This window comes from Macrobrachium nipponense, chromosome 39 (genome assembly GCF_015104395.2).
Source record: "Macrobrachium nipponense isolate FS-2020 chromosome 39, ASM1510439v2, whole genome shotgun sequence".
Lineage (NCBI taxonomy): Eukaryota > Metazoa > Arthropoda > Malacostraca > Decapoda > Palaemonidae > Macrobrachium > Macrobrachium nipponense.
Genome location: NC_061099.1, coordinates 38683470 through 38703469, shown reverse-complemented (window position 1 = coordinate 38703469; position 20000 = coordinate 38683470). Strand labels below are relative to the sequence as shown.

Here is a 20000-nt window from a genome sequence, read left to right as displayed (position 1 = left end):
TTTTGGCCACTGTAATAGCCTACACTTATAATCCCTCCGCAGCTGTTTAACCTAAAGTGTTATTATTATTATTATTATCATTATTATTAAGAAGACGAAACCTACTCTTATGACCTGGCCCCTCACTGACTTGAAATTCAAGCTTCCAAAGAATATAGTGCTCATTAAGAAGAATTAGGAGGAAGTAAAGTGAAATACAGAAAGAAGAGGCAACATCTATTACAGCGCTTTTCTTAATTAAACTGCAAATAAATATACCTGCATTCTTCCCTGTGTTAGCAATACATTCTGTAATTCGATTGTCATGAATCATAAATCTCACATTTTAATCAGTATTCTGTTAGCAATTTCCCTTTCTAAAATATATTCATATTGTAAAGAACAGAACAGCACTATAACTCTGAATGATTTGAAAATATACTGAAATATACTGACTAGAAAGATTGCTTCATATGAAGTGTCGTGTGAAGTATAAAAGCGTAAAGAATATATGAAGTAAATAGAGGTACTGTATGAAAAAGCAGTCATTCCAATCACCTGCCACACCTCCAGACTGGAACGAGACAGAAGGAAATTTCGATGTGAAAATAAAAATAAAAATTAAGCATAAACTAAGATTCTGAGTAGCAACAAATTGAGTAAGAGCGAAAAAGCGCCAGTGAAATTAGAAACAAAAGGACATCGAGAGAGAGTCTGCGAGAGAGGACAAACAGACGTAAAATAATAAATTCTAGGAGAAGAAAGAGAGACAATATGTCTTTTGTTAAAAAAGAGAATGACAATATCCAGCGAATGAATAAGGCCACACAGTGGATCTTGGCTTCAACGGATCTTGCGTGTATAGACGCAACCAATTTTTTATGTTTGTTTTATTTGTTCTCCTCGACAATGAAAACCCTTTTTTTTTTTTTCCTCTCTCCCTCTTTTTCCTCCCAGCCGGGAGTTTTTAGCTAATGGTGGATCCGCGCGGACACGGCGAAAAAAAAAGTGTTTTTTTCTTAGGGGGTGGGGGGGAAAGATGTTTCTTTATAGTTTGTCTTTCTGGTCAAATTTCGAACGTAATTGATTATATCTCTGCGCGATTTAATTACGGGAAGATAAACTGAAGGGAGGGATGCCATCTCCGGATGACACAAAGGTAAGGGAGGTTCCCGTTGCTCTATAAGAATTTCTCTCTCTCTCTCTCTCTCTCTCTCTCTCTCTCTCTCTCTCTCTCTGTGTGTGTGTGTATGCAAGTACTGTATACTCGTTTAAACGTATATGTACGCGTGATATGCACAAACATCTAACCCAAAAGAACAAAATCAGATTTTATCTTTTTATTCAGTCCGAATACCGGCTCAAAGCATTAATCAAAACATCGCCACAAAATAGGTAGAGAAATAAAACTATGCGAAACGAGTCTTTGATAAGTTTCCCGCTCCAAACACACAGAATAAAGAAACCACGAAGAAAGTAAAAGAAAAATGGGAAGACATTTTAGAGTCTGCATGAAAACTGTTTGATCTAACCACAGAAATAACCTAGGGAAATGCATTGCCTTGACTACACAATAAATCTGGATATCGTACCACTCCACAAACTGAATCTTTGTGTTTTACTTTGTACTTTTTTTTCCAGACATATACAGTGGAATATCTGTTTGCAAAACAAGGTAAAGGGAAGAGGAACAACAAAATTATTTATGTTTTAGATTTAGACGGACGCGATGCACCACTTCCACGCATTTGCCAAATAAAACAGGTTCGATGTTTTTTTATCCTCCCAGATATGAAAAATACATTTCCCATGAATAAAGTAAATAATGTCGGTTTGTTTGTAAAATATGTTGACACAGCAGGAGGCAAGAGCTCGCAGTGGGCTAAATCTCTCGCCTGAACTTGAAATATCCTTTCCACAGATGATCCCAAGTGCCTGCACTGAGAAGGCAGAGATACGAGTGCCAGTTCTGATTCACTGGCGTTGTGGGAGCGATGCACACACAAGTATTGACACCCTGTTTCGTAATGCTTACACGTTCCTGAATGACGCACTATAAAGCTGATTAAAGATAAATATTCTAGTTACTTTGTTCAAATAGTGTATAAATAGGATTAATGTTTGTTTGTTTGTATGGTGTTTTAACGCTGCATGGAACCAGTATGGATATTCAGCAACGGGACCAACGGCTTGACGTGACTTCCGAACCACGTCGAGAGCGAACTTCTGTCACCAGAAATCCACATCTCTCACCCCTCGATGGAGTGCCCGAGAATCGAACTTGCGGCCACCCATGTGGAAGGATGAAATGAGATGAGGATCTGTATAGTCATAAATAGGCAGATTCCTAATACCTGACAAATTCTGATAATACTTTAACCTACAAAACCGGACATACTATGCGTCTGACTATTATGACAAGGCCGCTTGACCAATCACGCAACGCACTGAGTTCCATGATGCATATCTAAAGAAGTGACAGATAATCTTCCATTCAATGAGAAGTGACTTGAATGAGCACAAATCCTCAATTAATGAAGTGCCTGACACAGGCTGGTCTTCGGGCTTGTAACAACCAGTTTAAAAGAGGCTAGAGGTGTGTTTGATCATCAAATGGCACTGAAGTCTTACTACATATTATACATTCCTACCTGCTCCTCGCTGGGAGCGCCTCAGTATGGTGGTCGCTATGGTGTTCGCGTGCCACCTGGCGTGCCACCCCGTTGGCCGCGAGTTCGATTCTCTGGCATTCCATAGAGGAGTGAGAGATGTGTATTTCTGGTGATAGAAGTTCACTTTCGACGTGGTTCGGAAGTCACGTAAAAAGCCGTTGGCCCCGTTGCTGAATAACCACTGGTTCCATGCAACGTAAAAACACCATACAAACACACAAAGTACAAACAAAGCTGCTCGCTGGTGTAGTAGGAAAAGATCAGAAACACTGGCAATAATTTTGGCAATTTTCCATAACACGAACTAGCTTTTCAAGTGTTACTGTAAATTACACCTAATTTTCACATTTCCTTGAGGTTATCCGAGTATATTCTTGACTGATTAAATTTCCTTGAGGTTATTCGAGTATATTCCTGACTGATTAAGTCATGTTGCCTATTTGTACGAGATATATCATCACTTTTCATCGGAAAAGAGCCTGAATTTTGGCAACCATAACTGTTAGAATTATTCATCTAAAAGAAATGATGTTACCTTTGTACCAAACTTTACAGAAATAATGATAATAAAGAAACGGTGTTACGCAGAACAAGCAGGTTCCAATACTTGTAAGCAAATACCTATCATCAGACTTAAAAAATCGGATGGGATGTTAACTTTATTTTTTTTCAATTGCTACCTTTGAAACGCTCAGTTCAAATTCATTTTCTTTGTAATATTAGGATTTGACTTTTACTGGAAAATCTCTAGAATTTAGAAAATATTTCCTGACTCCCCACATGTGGCTCCATAATGGCATTGGGATTCTGTGAAAGGTGAATTTCGCCGCTATTGTGGATCCACCAGGCCACACGAGACTCACCAACCGCTGCCTCTACATTCACAGTGCGTAGTAAACTCTCCCAGAATTTGAGGCCAAGTCGAATTCAACGGCATCAACGGCTGCTGATAAGTGCGGACTAAAACGCAAACCAAAAACGCGTGCTTACTATAGTAGATTCACATCAACCGTGCATCTGATGTCTAGGCCAGTCCCTTACGACGCTCCTGATTGGCTGTTGATAAGCCACTGACAGGGCTGGGAACTCTCAGTCTCTCTCGAGAGTTCAAATAGGCAGGATGTATGTTTCACCTCTCCTGAAAGACGCATCCCTCAGGAGAGGTGGAACATGCATCCTGCCTATGTGAACTCTCGAGAGACTGAGAGCTTCCAGCCCTTTGACTGGCTTATCAACAGCCAATCAGGAGCGCTGTAAGAGACTGGCCTAGACATCAGATGCACGGTTGATGTGAATCCAAACATACTGACCTGCGTTATTTCCGTGAAGAATATATTCTCCAGTCTTTTATCTATCCTTTCACTTACGCTGACTTTTGACATCTTATTTCTCACCTTTTTGCTTTTCCACTTTAATTGGATTCATATCATCATCAACTTTCATTTCAATCAAATAATGAGCAAATATACCTCCCTCCACCAACTCCTGTCTACACTACTATATCCAACAACTTGACCTTCCATTTTTGCATAATTTATCTACTAAATTCTTTTCACTGGATTTCCTCTTTCTTATACATACATATATCGACAACCACACACACACACACACACGCACACATACACACATATAATATATATTTGTATGTGTTATGTATGCGTGCACGTGTGTATGCAAAATTTGTTGAAGCATGTTAAGCAGAATTGTCCTCTACGTACCAAGAAGAAAAAATAACAGCAAATCATATACAATGTTTATAATGAAGTAATGGATTGCCAAAAAAAAAAAAAAAAAAAAAAAAAAAAAAAACGCCAGACAGCCCTAACAACAATACCTTATTCCTTAAACCTCATTAGCTACAACCTAATACTTACGCACGCCAAAGAAAAAAACTGATGAAAAGCTTTTTTTCCCCCTCCCCAAAACGAATCGACGCCCCTCGCCTTTTTGAAAATTAGAAGCGTCCCCATCATAAGCCCCGGGATTTTGATTCTCGCACTGGCTCATATATCATTCAAAAACAGGCTACGCCGTCATCAGAAGAGCAAATACGCACAATCTTCAATCAGCAAAATTCAGATAAGCAAACACAGTCGGCGTTTTTTTTTTTTTTTTTTTTTTTTTTTTTTTTTTTTTTTTTTTTTTTTGAGAAGGAGAAAATGAGGGCATTTCGGCACCGGGAAACGAGTGAGCCTCGTGATAAGGGAAGAACGTTGTCTCGCAGGAGGCTAAAGGGTGAGGGGTGGGTTAGGGGTGTTGAGGGGGTGGGGGAGGGTTTGGGGGGGAGACTCCGAGTGAAGGTTTGTCTTATCACCTCTTCTGCAGGGCACGAGATCGCCCTTATCGAAGCTCTATAATGCGGCTGAATGGGGAACACAGCCTCCATCTGGCTCTGTAGACCTCCAATCCCTACGCCGGCAGAAACGAACGAATCGATGACGAATACGTAAAGCAAGGAAATTCAATTCTGTGCGTGTTCATACACTTTCCTTTCACTCATCAAAGGATGCATTCGCCATTACCCAAACTTCCAAATACACGATAATTCATTTTATTTCTCTCTCTCTCACAGGTTTCCACCTAAGTATGCAACACATTGCACAACATATTTAGGTAGCACAATTCACCTATTGTCAGAATTCGCTAGCACAACCATTCATCACGATATTGAGGAAAAATTTAAGCACGTCCACGAAAAAAAATATATATATTGTATATATATAATAAAAGAATAAACCACAAAACACCCAAGCGCAAACGCAGGTAAACCTATTAGTCAAATGCACGAATTCAATCCATTTTTCCGCGCGCTGAAATACCATTGCATCTCTTGAATAGGAAATATTCGAATTCCGTGTTATTGGAACGGTGTGAAAAGAACGCTATACATAATTTTCTATTCATTAACCTTCACTTAAAGGGGGGGAAGGGGAGAGTTAAAATCAACCGGAGGAACTTTCAGAAGTCATAAATTTGGATTTATTGATTCACGAAGACCCGAGGAAAATAAGAGTCGCTCTTATTGGCTGAAGGGAGACCTTCATATTTCATATGCGGAAAACAAAATGGGATGGAACGAACTGAATGGCACAGAGAGAGAGAGAGAGAGAGAGAGAGAGAGAGATTGCATCTTCTGAATCCGCTAACAGGAAGGGAACTGCGACCAGAGTTCTTTCAGACCAAGAATTGACGAAAGAAATTGAAGTAAAGCAAAAATAAAAAAGAACACAAGTGAATTAGCAGAGAAGCGAGAGGAGAAAATTCAAAATTACGGGAAGCCAAGGGAAATAACGCAAGAAAGAGCAAAGGAAGATTAAAAATGTAGCAAAAGATAAAAGCATAAAGTCGCTCTTTCTCGTGGTGTGGGATATATACTACACTCCAAACATAAAGCTATTTGCAAAACAATTATTCTTGGATTTGCTACACAAATTCCGATTTCGGTTATGAAGACGGAAAGTATCAGATTTTTTCTTTATTAAGATTTGCCCGAGAGAGAGAGAGAGAGAGAGAGAGGAGAAGAGCTTTTTTTGGATCAAATATAATATATATATATATATACTTATATCTTATATCTATATCGTATTAACATACATATATATATATATATATATACCTATATATTATATATATAATATAATATATATATATATATAGAGAGAGAGAGAGAGAGAGAGAGAGAGAGAGAGAGAGACGAGAGAGAGAGAGAGAGATCTATCCATATATATACATACATATATATATATATATATATATATATATATATATATATATATATATTATATATATAGATAGATAGATAGATAGATAGATAGATAGAGATAGATAGATAATAATATATAATGTATATAATATATATATATATATATATATATATATATATATATATAGATATATATCTCTATATATATATAGATATATATATCTATATCTCTATAATATATATAGATATAATATATATATATATATATAATAATATATATTATATATATATATATATATATATATATATATATATATATATATATATATATATATATATATATATAGATATATCATATATATATATATATAGATATATATATATATATATATATATCTCTATATTATATATATAGATATATATATATAATATATATATATATATATATATCTATAATATAATATATTATATACAGTATATATAACATATATAATATATATATAATATATATATAGATATATATACAATTTTTTATTTATTTTACTGAGCTTTAATGCGTTCTTGATTGCAGCTAAAAACCTTATCGCAACCGTCACCAAACTGAAGTCAGTGATCTAGCCGGTCAATAATAAGGAAAACCAATTATCTAAAAGGAATAGATGACTGCATAAATCAGTAAATCTTTTTACAGAAAGCTCGGGAATCGTGTGGGGAAGATTAGGACGCCCGTAATTAGCTTCGGTTTGTTTAGGAATTAATACTTTATTGGGGAAATGTAATTAGCACGACTTAAAGTAAGCAGAGAGGTAAATTGAGATTTGGGGGAGTTTCCAGGCGAAAGGAAGATGCAAAAACAAAAAATGCATGGAAATCATCAAGCATAGAAAACAGAAACGGACATGTGCCGGTCACCATGAAATTGTGAAAGGGAGTCTTATTTATGCATAATTATGAGCTGGTCACTGGTTCCAGGTCACACACACACACACACACACACACAAAAGATAGGGAAATATTCAGACTGGGATGTCACCTTCAATTTCACAATAATAACACCCAATGATTCGATCACATTCTTTTACTCTTTGTGCTCTCTTTAGAGAAAAAAAAAGTAGGGAGACCATTCCTTAAACACTGAAGGTGGTACCGAGTCCCCTCGTTCTGAGGTCATGTTTAAGAGGACGTTGGTATTGGTACTGATGATCTAGCACACATCGTTCTCCTGCTAATCATAATCTTAAGCTGAGAGCGTTTCCTTCAAATCCTGCCATATTTCCTGCTTCTACCATCTTTCTTCCTGGCTTGTTAATATTGTTGTCATGGATACATCATTTCTCTGCACCTGCTGCTCCCATAGCTGCACTTTTTCCTTATCACAGTATGCATCAGCTCTGATGAGACGACTTCTCAGTAGAGTGCAAATGCGGGTGTATCTGTCATTGTGTGCCTCTGGGCCAACGTAAGAAGTTTTCAAAAGTTTTAACGGCCTAATGCGAGTAAATGTAGGGATACAAGACATCCTGTATAACTTACGAATCCCTTTCTGAATGCTTTTGTCGATTATATTATTAATGGAGATCAATTCTCCGTCCAAATACCAGGATTATGGAAGGAAATTCTGAGTCCAAATACCAGGGTTATGGAAGGAAATTCTGCGTCCAAATACCGATATTATGGAAGGAAATGCATCAATATGGCATTCTCATTAAATATCTACACTAGCTTAACCTATGCATAACCGTGGAAGATGCTTCTGTTAATGGTGATGGACTCGTGTAGAGTGAATTTACATTCGGGGTTTAGTGAGTAATTTCATGTCACTTTTGCTGTCTGGCTTTCTCATGGATTTTATTACGAAAACAGTGGAAGGAGATGAAAGAGAAGAATTGGATTGAATTACCACAAGATTTTTCAAGCTCGTTTAACAGAAAGTACTATATAATATAGAGTGAGATATGTAAAATTCGAGATAAAAGATCAGAAACAATATAACATAATGACGGCAGAGTAAGCACAAAGGATTAAAAATGTTACTAAATAGAGACAGGACTCTAATGAAGCTGCGTCTTTTTCATGTTTATGAATATTGATATCCGATACAGGTTCTCTTCAGTTAGCGTTTTGTGAACGACGAAAAATAAAAAGACAAAACAAACAATTGGCAGCCTAAATAATAACTTTGGGAATCAAAAAGGAGTAACATTATACGCAAAAACAAGCCTTCTATATTAGAATATTTGTTCTATATTGCTGTAACGAAATAAATCGTGATATGACGGTGAAACTTATGTATAAAAGGTTCTGGTGATTTAAGAATAATAACTGCAGGCATTTATTAGGACAGAGATGGCAGGATGAAAGAAAAATTATACCATATGGAAAATTAAAGTTCGGATTGTAGTTGAGATAACAATGAAGTGCAGAATCAGATGGCTTGGTCATGTCGCCTACTATACTCTGTTTTTTTTCATCTGTCCATCCGCCTCTGGTGTTTTTGTATGGTAACACTGCGTCCGGGCTTTAGATAGTTGCATTCAGCTTACATTCAACGATTTAATAATATCCTATTTCGAATATTAACGGTGTAATTCGCACACAGTAAATAATTAAAACATTTTTCAGTTGCAAATGTACACCCAGATATCCTTTTATTTACCTAAAACTTACACATAACGTAACTGTCTAAAGGCCGGGACGCAGTGTTACCATACAAACACACCACAGGCGGATGGACAGATGAAAAAAAAACAGAGTATATTAACCCCACAGTACATGATTGTGTCAACAAATCTCGTGAGGGCACCGAAGGAGTTAGAAGACTCTGATCTACTTATATAAAAACCATAAGAAAGGTCGCTGTAGACGAGTGAAGATTTGTGAAGATTCAGGAAAAAGAGAGACAACAACTAAGATATAATAAATATGAAGCATAGCAATTATAGTTTAAAGATTAATCACAGTTATTAACGTTTTTTTTACCAAGCTTCCGTTTATGCTGTGTTTTTTTTACCAAATTATGTTTTTTTTATTAAGCTATGTTTTTTTTACTAAGCGATGTTTTTTTACCAAGCTATGGTTTTTAACCAAGCTATGCTTTTTTTACCAAGCTATGTTTTTTTTAACAAGCTGTTTTTTTTTACCAAGCTTTGCTTTTTTAACAAGCTATGTTTTTTTTACCAAGTTATGTTTTTTTACCAGGCTATGTTTTTTTACCAAGCTATGTTTTTTTTACCAGGCTATGTTTTTTACCAAGCTATGCTTTTTAACCAAGCTATGCTTTTTTAACAAGCTATGTTTTTTTTACCAAGCTATGTTTTTTTACTAAGCTATGTTTTTTACCAAGCTATACTTTTTAACCAAGCTATGCATTTTTACCAAGCTATGTTTTTTTTTCCAAGCTATGCTTTTTTTACCAAGGCTATGATTTTTACCAAGCTATGTTTTTTTTACCAAGCTTTAAGCTTTTTACCAAGCTTTTTTTTCCAAGCTATGTTTATTTTTTAATTTATTTTTTTTTTTTTTACAAAACTATTTTTTTTTACAAGATTTTTTTTGTACCAAGGCATGTTTTTTACCAAGCTATGTTTTTTTTTGTTTTTTTTACCAATTATTGTTTTTTTTTTTTTTACCAAAGTATGTATTGTTTTTTTTTACCAGCTATGTTTTTTTTTTTTTTTTTACCAAGCCTATGTTTTTTTTTTACCAAGCTATGATACCAAGCTATGGTTTTTTTTTACCAGTTTGTTTTTTACCAAGGCTAGTTTTTTTTTTTTTTTTTTTTTAACCCAAGCTATGTTTTTTTTTTTTTTTTTTTACCGGCTTGTTTTTTACAAGTATGCTTTTTACCAAGCTATGCTAAACAAGCTATGTTTTTTTTACCAAGCTATGTTTTTTTACTAAGCTATGTTTTTTACCAAGCAACTATACTTTTTAACCAAGCTATGCATTTTATCCAAGCTATGTTTTTTTTTCCAAGCTATGCTTTTTTTACCAGGCTATGTTTTTTACCAAGCTATGTTTTTTTACCAAGCTATGCTTTTTACCAAGCGGTTTTTTTACCAAGCTATGTTTATTTTTATTTATTTTTTTACAAAACTATGTTTTTTTTTTTTACCAAGCTATGTTTTTTTTACCAAGCTATGTTTTTTTTTTACCAAGCTATGTTTTTTTTTGTTTTTTTTACCAAGCTATGTTTTTTTTTTACCAAGCTATGTTTTTTATTGTTTTTTTTACCAAGCTATGTGTTTTTTTTTTTACCAAGCTATGTTTTTTTTTTTACCAAGCTATGATTTTTTACCAAGCTATGTTTTTTTTTTACAAAACTGTTTTTTTACCAAGCTATGTTTTTTTTTTTTTTACCGAGCTAGGTTTTTTTTACCAAGCTATGTTTTTTTTTTATCAAGCTATGCTTTTTTACCAAGTTATGTTTTTTTTACCAAGCTATGCGTTTTTACCAAGCTATGCTTTTTAACCAAGCCATGCTTTTTTACCAGGCTATGCTTTTTAACCAAGCTATGCTTTTTTACCAAGATATACTTTTTTTACCAAGCTATGTTTTATTTTACCAAACTTCCGTTTATGCTTTACTATACTGTTTAACTCACTAAAGTGAAGGAACGTGTAGTCAGTTACTAAAAAACAAAACGACTATATGTGAAAATAAAAAAAAATTATGTAAGCAACATATCACGACAAATTATAATAAAAAATGGACAGAACCATAAGTGTAAAATGACAAGATGAATATAAAGACGTATTAGAAAATCATCAAGAAAGGAAAGTGTACTTGAGTGTAGTACACTCCAACGAGAGAATGCAACTCAAGGATATGGAGAGGCTACGGTATACCTGGCTATGATAGAACAGCCCGAGGTGGGTGATAATAAGGGAGCCAATTTCCCTTTGATTGCAGTTAACGTATTCGTACACGAAGTGTAAAGTTGCATTCTTCAAGAGCCTCCTCTGATATAATTATATGTATGTATGTATGTATGTATGTATGTATGTATGTATGTATGTATGTATATATATATATATATATGTATATATATATATATATATATATATATATATATATATATATATATAAGTATCTATAGATATATTTATATACACATACATATAACATACACACATATATATTACATTGTATAATATATAACATATATATATATATATATATATATATATATATATATGCATGCATGTATGTTATGTATACATGTAGTGTGTGTGTGTGTGTACACGAGAGAGAGAGAGAGAGAGAGAGAGAGAGAGAGAGATGAGAGAGAGAGAGAGAACAAACCACCTGACTACAGGTGGGGGAACAAAAGGAGATAACTTCCGATATTTTCGACGCCAAAGAGGAGGAGAGGAGGAGGAGGAGGAGGAGGAGGAGGAGGAGGAGGAGGAGGAGGAGGAGGAGGAGGAGGAGAGAGGAGAGCGTGAGTGATGAAGATTCTAGGTCACCTCCTTATCGAGCTGCTCGATACAAAATATGGAGGACAAGGAGCTACGGAGCACAAGGAGCGGCACGAGTGTCGTAAAGGACTCGTATCAAAACAAAGGCGGAAAGGAGTGCTAGCCAGCAGACAAGTGTTTCACTCCCCCCCACCCCCCCACCCCCCCCCCCCCCGAACGAGTGTGTTCACAGAATATCACGATACGGCTAAATTGATAAACAATCTTGGAGATTCTTGAACATACCCCAACAGTTTTCGCTTTGGGCCGGGGTGTGTGGTGGTGGTAGTTATGGGGTATTGAATAATATTCATTTTGATGGTTGTACTCGAAGGTAACTGAACAACTACACCTTCAATATACATATAGAGACACACAGTTTATGTATGTATTATATATTTATATATATATATATATATATATATATATATATATATATGTGTGTGTGTGTGTGTGTGTGTGTGTGTGTGTGTTAAGTGATGTGGTATTAGAATTAATTCATTTTGATAGTTGTACTCGAAGGTAAACTGAACACTACAAAACGAAACAAAAACAAAACAAAAACAAAATACACCTCTTGTCAATATACATATAGCATCCACATAGTTTAGTGTATATTTATCTACTATCTATCACTATATATCTATATATATATATCTATATCTATAATATCGACTATCTGGTGTGGTGTGTGGGTTTGTGTGTGTGTGTGTGTGTGTGTGTGTGTTTGTGTGTGCATTAAGCTACAAATGTCTTTAATATCCACTTATCTCTACCTTGGAATCCATATATTTCCATATTACGTTAACTGAAGGGACATTTCCCAGTTGATAACAATTTCGTCCTCTCGTGGATTCGAACCAGCAGAGACAAGAGGAGAAATCGGGACTTCAGTGATGTTACCGACACTTGTGTGGCCGAGTCGGTAACTCACTAAGTCCCGAAATCTCCTCTGTCCACGCTGGGTTCGAATTATTATCAACCAAACAATTCCCCTTCAGTTAACATAATATGGAAATATATTGATTCGGAGGTAGAGCTAATTGGATTTTAAAGGGACATTTGTAGCTTAATGCATATATGTGTGTGTGTGGCCGAGTCGGTAACTCACTAAGTCCCGAAATCTTCTCTGTCCAACGCTAGTTCGAATCCACGAGAGAACGAAATTATTATCAACCTAAAAATTCCCCTTCGGTTAACATAATATGGAAATATATTAATTCCGAGGCAGAGCTAATTGGATTTTGTAGCTTAATGCATATATATATATATATATATATATATATATATATATATATATATATATATATATATATATTTATATGTGTGTGTGTGTGTGTGTGTGTTTTTGTGTAAAGAGAGAGAGACAGCGAGAGCCCGGCTGAATGAAGGCCCTGGAAAGAGCAGAGCACAGAGCGCAAAGAGGTACCGTTATCGCGATGCATCTTTTCTGGGAAAGGCAGAGCAGAGCGCAAAGAGGTACCGTTATCGCGATGCATCTTTTCTGGGAAAGGCAGAGCAGAATCCTGGCTCTTCCCTTCGTAATGAAACGCGCTTTGTCATCTAATTGGACTATGAAAGGGCCGGTGAAAATGCTTCGCGAATATGCGAGCAGTAAATAATGGCCCGTGAATGGGTACCTGTCACGACTGAATCCCCGCCATTATATCATCATTACCCTTATTACAACGATATCCCATTGGATATCTTGGTTCATCCGACAAACTCCGGGACGGAAAAAATGTTGGCTATTCAAAAGAGAACACTGGAAGAGGACAACAAAAAATTGTCTTCTAAGGTAAAGGGAAATTTGAGATACGGCTGCTCATCATTAGAGCTCAAGTTTCTTTTTTGTGCTTTGGACTGAAAATGATAAAATAGGAATGACATCTTTACAAATATTTTTCCCGGAAAAAGGTGAATATAAAAAGAATCTTTCAAAGATTCATAATTTTGCATTGTTACTAAGCACAACTTGATTTAATGAAATGGAAGAGACAAAGATTTATTTTTTGTAAATATTTTTTTCCGGAAAAAGGTGAATATAAAAAGAATCTTTCAAAGATTCACAATTTTGCATTGTTACTAAGCACAATTTAATTTAATGAAATGGAAGAGACGTAAGGATTTATAAAACAAATGGAATTTAAAAATATATATATTTTCAAGAGAAGAGGTCTTTCTTGAGTAGAATAACATCATATATGAGACCTATTTTAGTGAAAGAATACTGCCATTTCAGACTTCAAACGAAAAAAAAAAAAAAAAAGACATTTCCAGTTTTCATCGTCAAAGAGACCTATCATCATCTTACTAACTGTGTCATGTATCTTTGCTTCCAAAGACACATTCCATTTCGAGATCTACAATAATAATTATGTCAAACTGCATATTTCCAAGTTCACGCTCAGCCAGATGCTCACGCGAATATGTCCATGATTTTGAGAATTTGCGTGCGTGCGTGTGTGTGTGTGTGTGTGTGTGCGTGTGTGTGTGTGTGTGTTTGTGTGTGTATGTGTGTGTGTCCTATTACTTTCCCGACGCAATTATTCCCCTGCCATAATTTCTAAGCAAATATCTGCTTGAAAAATGTTAACTAATTTAGTATATCACCGATATAAAGTTCTGTTGGGTGCTGGTTCGCATTTTATCAGTAAGTTACAGTTACAATTATTATTCATGAAAGCTCAGAGCTGGTAAAAACATTCCAGGATCTATTTTCCAGTCTTATTTATCAACTCCTCTTTCTCAGAATTAGATTTCATATGTTTACTGAGATTACTTGCCTGCATTTCGTTCTAATCAATCATAACTTACGGGCAAAGTCCTATACACTCAAAGGAGTTCCTCTCTAAGCAGACAGTCGCTTGGGAAGATTAGCTTGACTGAAGGACATTTGGTCTGTGGAAATGGCAGATCTTTAACTTTCTAAAGCAATGAACTTTCTAGAATACTGTAGCCCAGAGCTATTATACTATCAGGCAGGGAGATCATGCTTTCATGGCTTGGTGGGGAGGTGAATGACCTCCAGTTATACTCAAACGAAAGGTATATGACCACCTGAAAAACCAAGTATCGCCCGCGTAGAGTGAGTGGGGTGGTTGGTATGGTCTTTGTCTGCCACCTCAGTGGCCGCGAGTTTGATTCTCGTACATTCCATTGAGGGGTCAGAGATGTGTATGTCTGGTGATAGAAATCCACTCTAGACGTGATTCGGAAGTCACGTCAAGCCGTTGGTCCCGTTGCTGTATAACCATACTGGTTCCATGCAGCGTAAAATCACCATACAAACAAACAAACAACCTAGTGTAGAGTGAGAAAGGCCTCCTATTAGTAGGCAGATATTGTTGACGAAATTCAGAGGCCCAGCTTTCCTTTCTGAAGGCCTGGTGTATTAAAGTCAATGCAGGTCATATAGAAGGAAGATAAAGATCGGCTCGACATATTCCTCATACAACGACGCGTGGGAGAAGGATGCGCGATGATGTCATCTGGGCTCCTTTGGATGCCAGAACAGAGGGAAGACCCAGTAATACTCGGATGTGAGCTTCGTGAATGGAGGTGGGAGATTAGTGGAATGCAAAGCAGAGGAGATGCATGGTAGAATTTCACAAGAGCCCATTGTATTATATCATACCATATGACTTTTCCCTGTAGAGATTCTGACCTCAAAAGCTACTAATCTTCCTATTCCAGACGAGAGGTTTTAGCATGAAGCTGGTAGCGCTACTGCCCTTTTTCAGTCTAGCTTTGAAAAACAAGGTCAACTAGTTTCCAAGTACCTGATTCGCCACTTTAATAAGAGAGATGAAATTGAAGTTACTGGAACAAATTTCATACAGTGTACCTCGTTCTGGAACAGCAAGAATATTTTGTTGTTTAGGTCATATTCGTAGCTACTGAAGTAACAATATATATATATATATATATATATATATATATATATATATATATAATATATATATATATATATATATATATATATATATATGAAGACTGGAGCAATTACTCAAGGTTAAATATATTGGAGTATGGAGGCGCGTTCTCTTTTTTATCCATTTATCTAGCGCCAGGAAAATGTATCAAGGCGATACGAAACGTCTGCGCTAAATAATGGATTATATATATATTTATATATATATATATATATATACAATATATACTAAATAATATATATATTCATATGGATGCAGCATGTAGCATTAAATCATTACACAATAGAGAAATGAGCGAGAATGTAACCTATATACCGTTCAGAAGATTATAACATTATTATATTATATATATATTATATATAATATATATACTATATATATATATATCACATATATATATATATCATATATATATTATATCGATATATAACCATAACCATTATATATATAACAATTATTATATATATAATATTTATAACCATTATATATATAATATAGATATATATATATATATATATATATACATATAATATATTCATATGCATGCATGCATGTACATAAAGTTCATGTACACAATGAGAAAAATGAGCGAGAATGTCACCTATATACCCGTTCAGAGATATATATCATATATATATATATATATATATATATATATATATATATATATATATATGCATGCATGTACATAAAGCTCAAGTACACAATGAGAAAGAATGAGCGAGAATGCCGCCTATATACCCGTTCAGAGAGAGAGAGAGGAAAAAAAAGAAAAAAAAGCGGAAAATCGCAGAATTCTAAAGGCATTGCAGCGAGCGTGCTGCATATGTCCTCGGGAAACAGCAGACGATACAGCCATTTTCACGGGGGGCAAAACACCTCTCTCTTTTTTTCCCCCCGCTTTTCATTTGGGTGAAAAGCTGCCCTGGGACCAAGAGGTTGGAGAATGAATAGGTGAATGAAAAATTTAATGATTTTTGCAGCCCTAACCTAAACAAGAATAATTCTTGCGCGGATTTTAAACGGAGCATAACTTTCACGAATATCTGAATATTTGCGAATGTCTTTATTTGGTGTTGTTAAGTCAATGCAGATTAAGAGCCGAGTTTGTTTGTGATTTATTAGATGGTGGATTCACTTACACGTGAACGTGTTATTGTGAGAATGATTTACTCAAAGTCGTTTTTATCCCATTGATTCACCGACAGATTCCACTCTGAAAAGTTTGTCAGCTAAGAAGCTGTGAAGAAATTTTTTTGACATTCGACGTAATTATTTGCTATACGTCTGTGAGTGGGTGCTGCTCAAATCCAATCATTTCTGGCCTAGAATATATGTTAATGATACTGAAGGTGTCAAAGTATGCTGCCTGAGTTACAACTCATGAAGAAAATTTCGAAGATAAACTTGTAATAAACTTATGTCTATATAGATAAATTCAATATATATATATATATATATATATATATATATATATATATATATATATATATATAGCTAAAAAATCACAGTAGATGCACGTGACTTCATAAATAAGCGAATCCCACAGGAAAATGATAGTCAGAAATCCTAGCGCTTTCGTCTTTACTAAGACATTGTCAAGGAGCTCCTTGACAATGTCTTAGTAAAGACGAAAGCGCTTGGATTTCTGACTATCATTTTCCTGTGGGATTCCCTTATATATATATATATATATATATATATATATATATATATATATATATATATATATATATATATATATATATATATATATATACGTATATATATATATACATATACGTATATATAGGCATATTTTTAAGATGATCAATGTAAGTCAAGGAGATTTTTCTTGAGTCTGAGCATCTTATAAAAAAGCATCCTTTCATAAACCACAAAACATTAGAACGTTTTCATATGAAGACTTTGAGAACGCTACTTTGTGGTGAAAAGGGATAATACAAATGTACAGTCACTTGGTTTTGTTATTGCCAGATTGTGTTGAATATTTCAGCATTCGGTATCCTTGCCAACGTTACGCATTATGAACCGGAAGAATTATGTATCACGAATTGATTGCGGGTCGCGTAAAAAGACAAAGAACTTACACATGTAAATTAGTCTCTTGACATCCATTCATATCAGTGGAAGTGATTAAAATGGAAATAAAAAGAAAAATTATATAAGGAAATATTTGTGGAATAATATCCTCTGGTCACAACCATAAGCAAGCCAGAGTTGTTCAAAGGATAACAAAGAAAGCTTATAGATTTTTTTGTTTTCTTTTTCTTTATTCTTTTCAAATACATTTCTTGCCTCATTAACTCCCCACTTTGAAAAATATGTCTCTGTTTTGTCTCTCTTAAGCTGGAGCGCAAGATGAAACACTTGGTGTTAAGACGACATAAAATTCTTTCTCATTTATTTCAACGTTAAAAATATATTCTCTATTTTGCCTCTCGTCAGCTGGAGCGTGAGACGATATACACTCGGTGTTAAAACGACCCAGAATTCATCATAAAAACGTGAAAATGTTTGGAATAAAATAATACCCGCGCTTTGTCATTAAATAGAGACAAGGAGCTTGAGGAGAGGTAATCTGGGTGACCACAACTGCTTCTCACGACTTTCTTGATCACAGCAAATGTGATTAAGTGGAACAATAAAATACGAACCTCTAGTCTCGTGTTTCGATTATTATTACAAAGTCATCAGCCATTATAGCAGATTTACCCAAAACTCCTTCTTCAAATATTATTTCTCGTGATATCGGCTAAGGCTCCATTTACATCACGGCAGACTCAAGAACAAGCTGAACATTTTCCATTTAATGTGGGGAAAGAAAAATATACAACCAAATGAAGAGCAGGATTTACAAACAGATACAAAGGCCTCATTTTTCCCCTCCCCAGGAAATTCTCATTCTGCAATGAGTTTCTTCTTCCCCCTTTCCCTGTTGTTGTTGCTAAATAAACTACGAAATCTTGTAGGAAGTTTGCCACATAACGGCGGACGAAATTCAGAAGAGGGCGAGACCACTGTCGAGCACGTTTATTTTTGCAGTTCAAATCTTGACATAAGGAACCAAAGACGATATGAGAGAGTTTACCTTAAACGCATATCTTTAATCCATCACGACTGCGATCATAATTAGGAAGATATATGGGCGTGAGCACCCGACGTCTTCTCGTCCAATAGAGGAGCGTATATATACCTCACGATGTTTGTCCGGAACCATTACGCAATTCCGCCGGGCTGCTGCTGCTGCTGTTCTCGTGTTTACGCACTGCGAATACGACGGATTCGGCCGTTCAAAATGATTGCCGTTCGCTCTGCTTGCCGGCGAGGCAATTCGTTAGCGGAGGATTGACAATGAAAGCCATCACAGATATATAACGATACTTCGGTATTCGCGCAGATATTGACAGCTGAACGTCTCTTAACAAGACGGACGGTCGATAAAGCGCAAAGCTTATGGCGGGACTGCATTTCGAATTTCCCCTCCTCTTCGGTGTTTGAAAATGACGCTTCGGAATAAGCGAGCGTTGAAGTAAAAAATAGTTAAATTAGATTTTAAGTGATACCCTGGTAACAAAAACGTTACGCAGTTATTTCACTTTCATATGCAAAGACCATTATTGCAAACAATGGACGTTTTGAATTTGGAATTGTGCAAAATAATAAAGCAGACGGGACAGGAATCGAATAACTCACGCATATCGTGAGCCTCGGTTCTAAGCGCAGATCCAGAATTCGACAGCAATATGTGCAACAGAATCGATATCAACATATCTCTCTCTCTCTCTCTCTCTCTCTCTCTCTCTCTTCTCTCTCTCTCTTAATGGCTGCCTCGCTAAGCAGACCGTCTACCATTGCATCCAAATCAATGGCCCAGGTTCGTATCCCGGTCGGGACAGACGCAATTAGCAATTATAAATTCCTTTGGTGAGGTTATTTCCAAGGAATAGTGAATTCAATATCAAATCATATTTGTGGCATAATATTCGTGAATATAAGAAAAATCGCATGTGTATCAGTGACCTTTCATATATATATATATATATATATATATATATATATATATATATATATATATATATATATATATATATATATATATATATATATATATATATATATTCACGTAAAAAAATGGAGTTCAAAATCTTTTTCCTTGACTCTAAGGCAATTTCAAGCTGCGCAAACTATATACTGTGGATGAATAAGCTAATGTTAAAGGAGAATATAGCCAAAATATTCTATATACCT

At 35.4% G+C, this 20000-nt stretch overlaps 1 protein-coding gene and 1 long non-coding RNA gene across 2 annotated transcripts in view; one reads left to right on the top strand and one right to left on the bottom strand.

The window, feature by feature from the left end:
* Window positions 1–20000, bottom strand: part of LOC135210312 (alpha-2A adrenergic receptor-like) — a 361890-nt gene that overhangs the window by 208166 nt on the left and 133724 nt on the right. The window lies entirely within an intron of this gene.
* LOC135210556 (uncharacterized) lies at window positions 12577–13823 on the top strand. The gene is made up of 2 exons (XR_010313540.1): window positions 12577–13239; window positions 13294–13823. It is a non-coding gene; the product is annotated as an uncharacterized LOC135210556 (long non-coding RNA).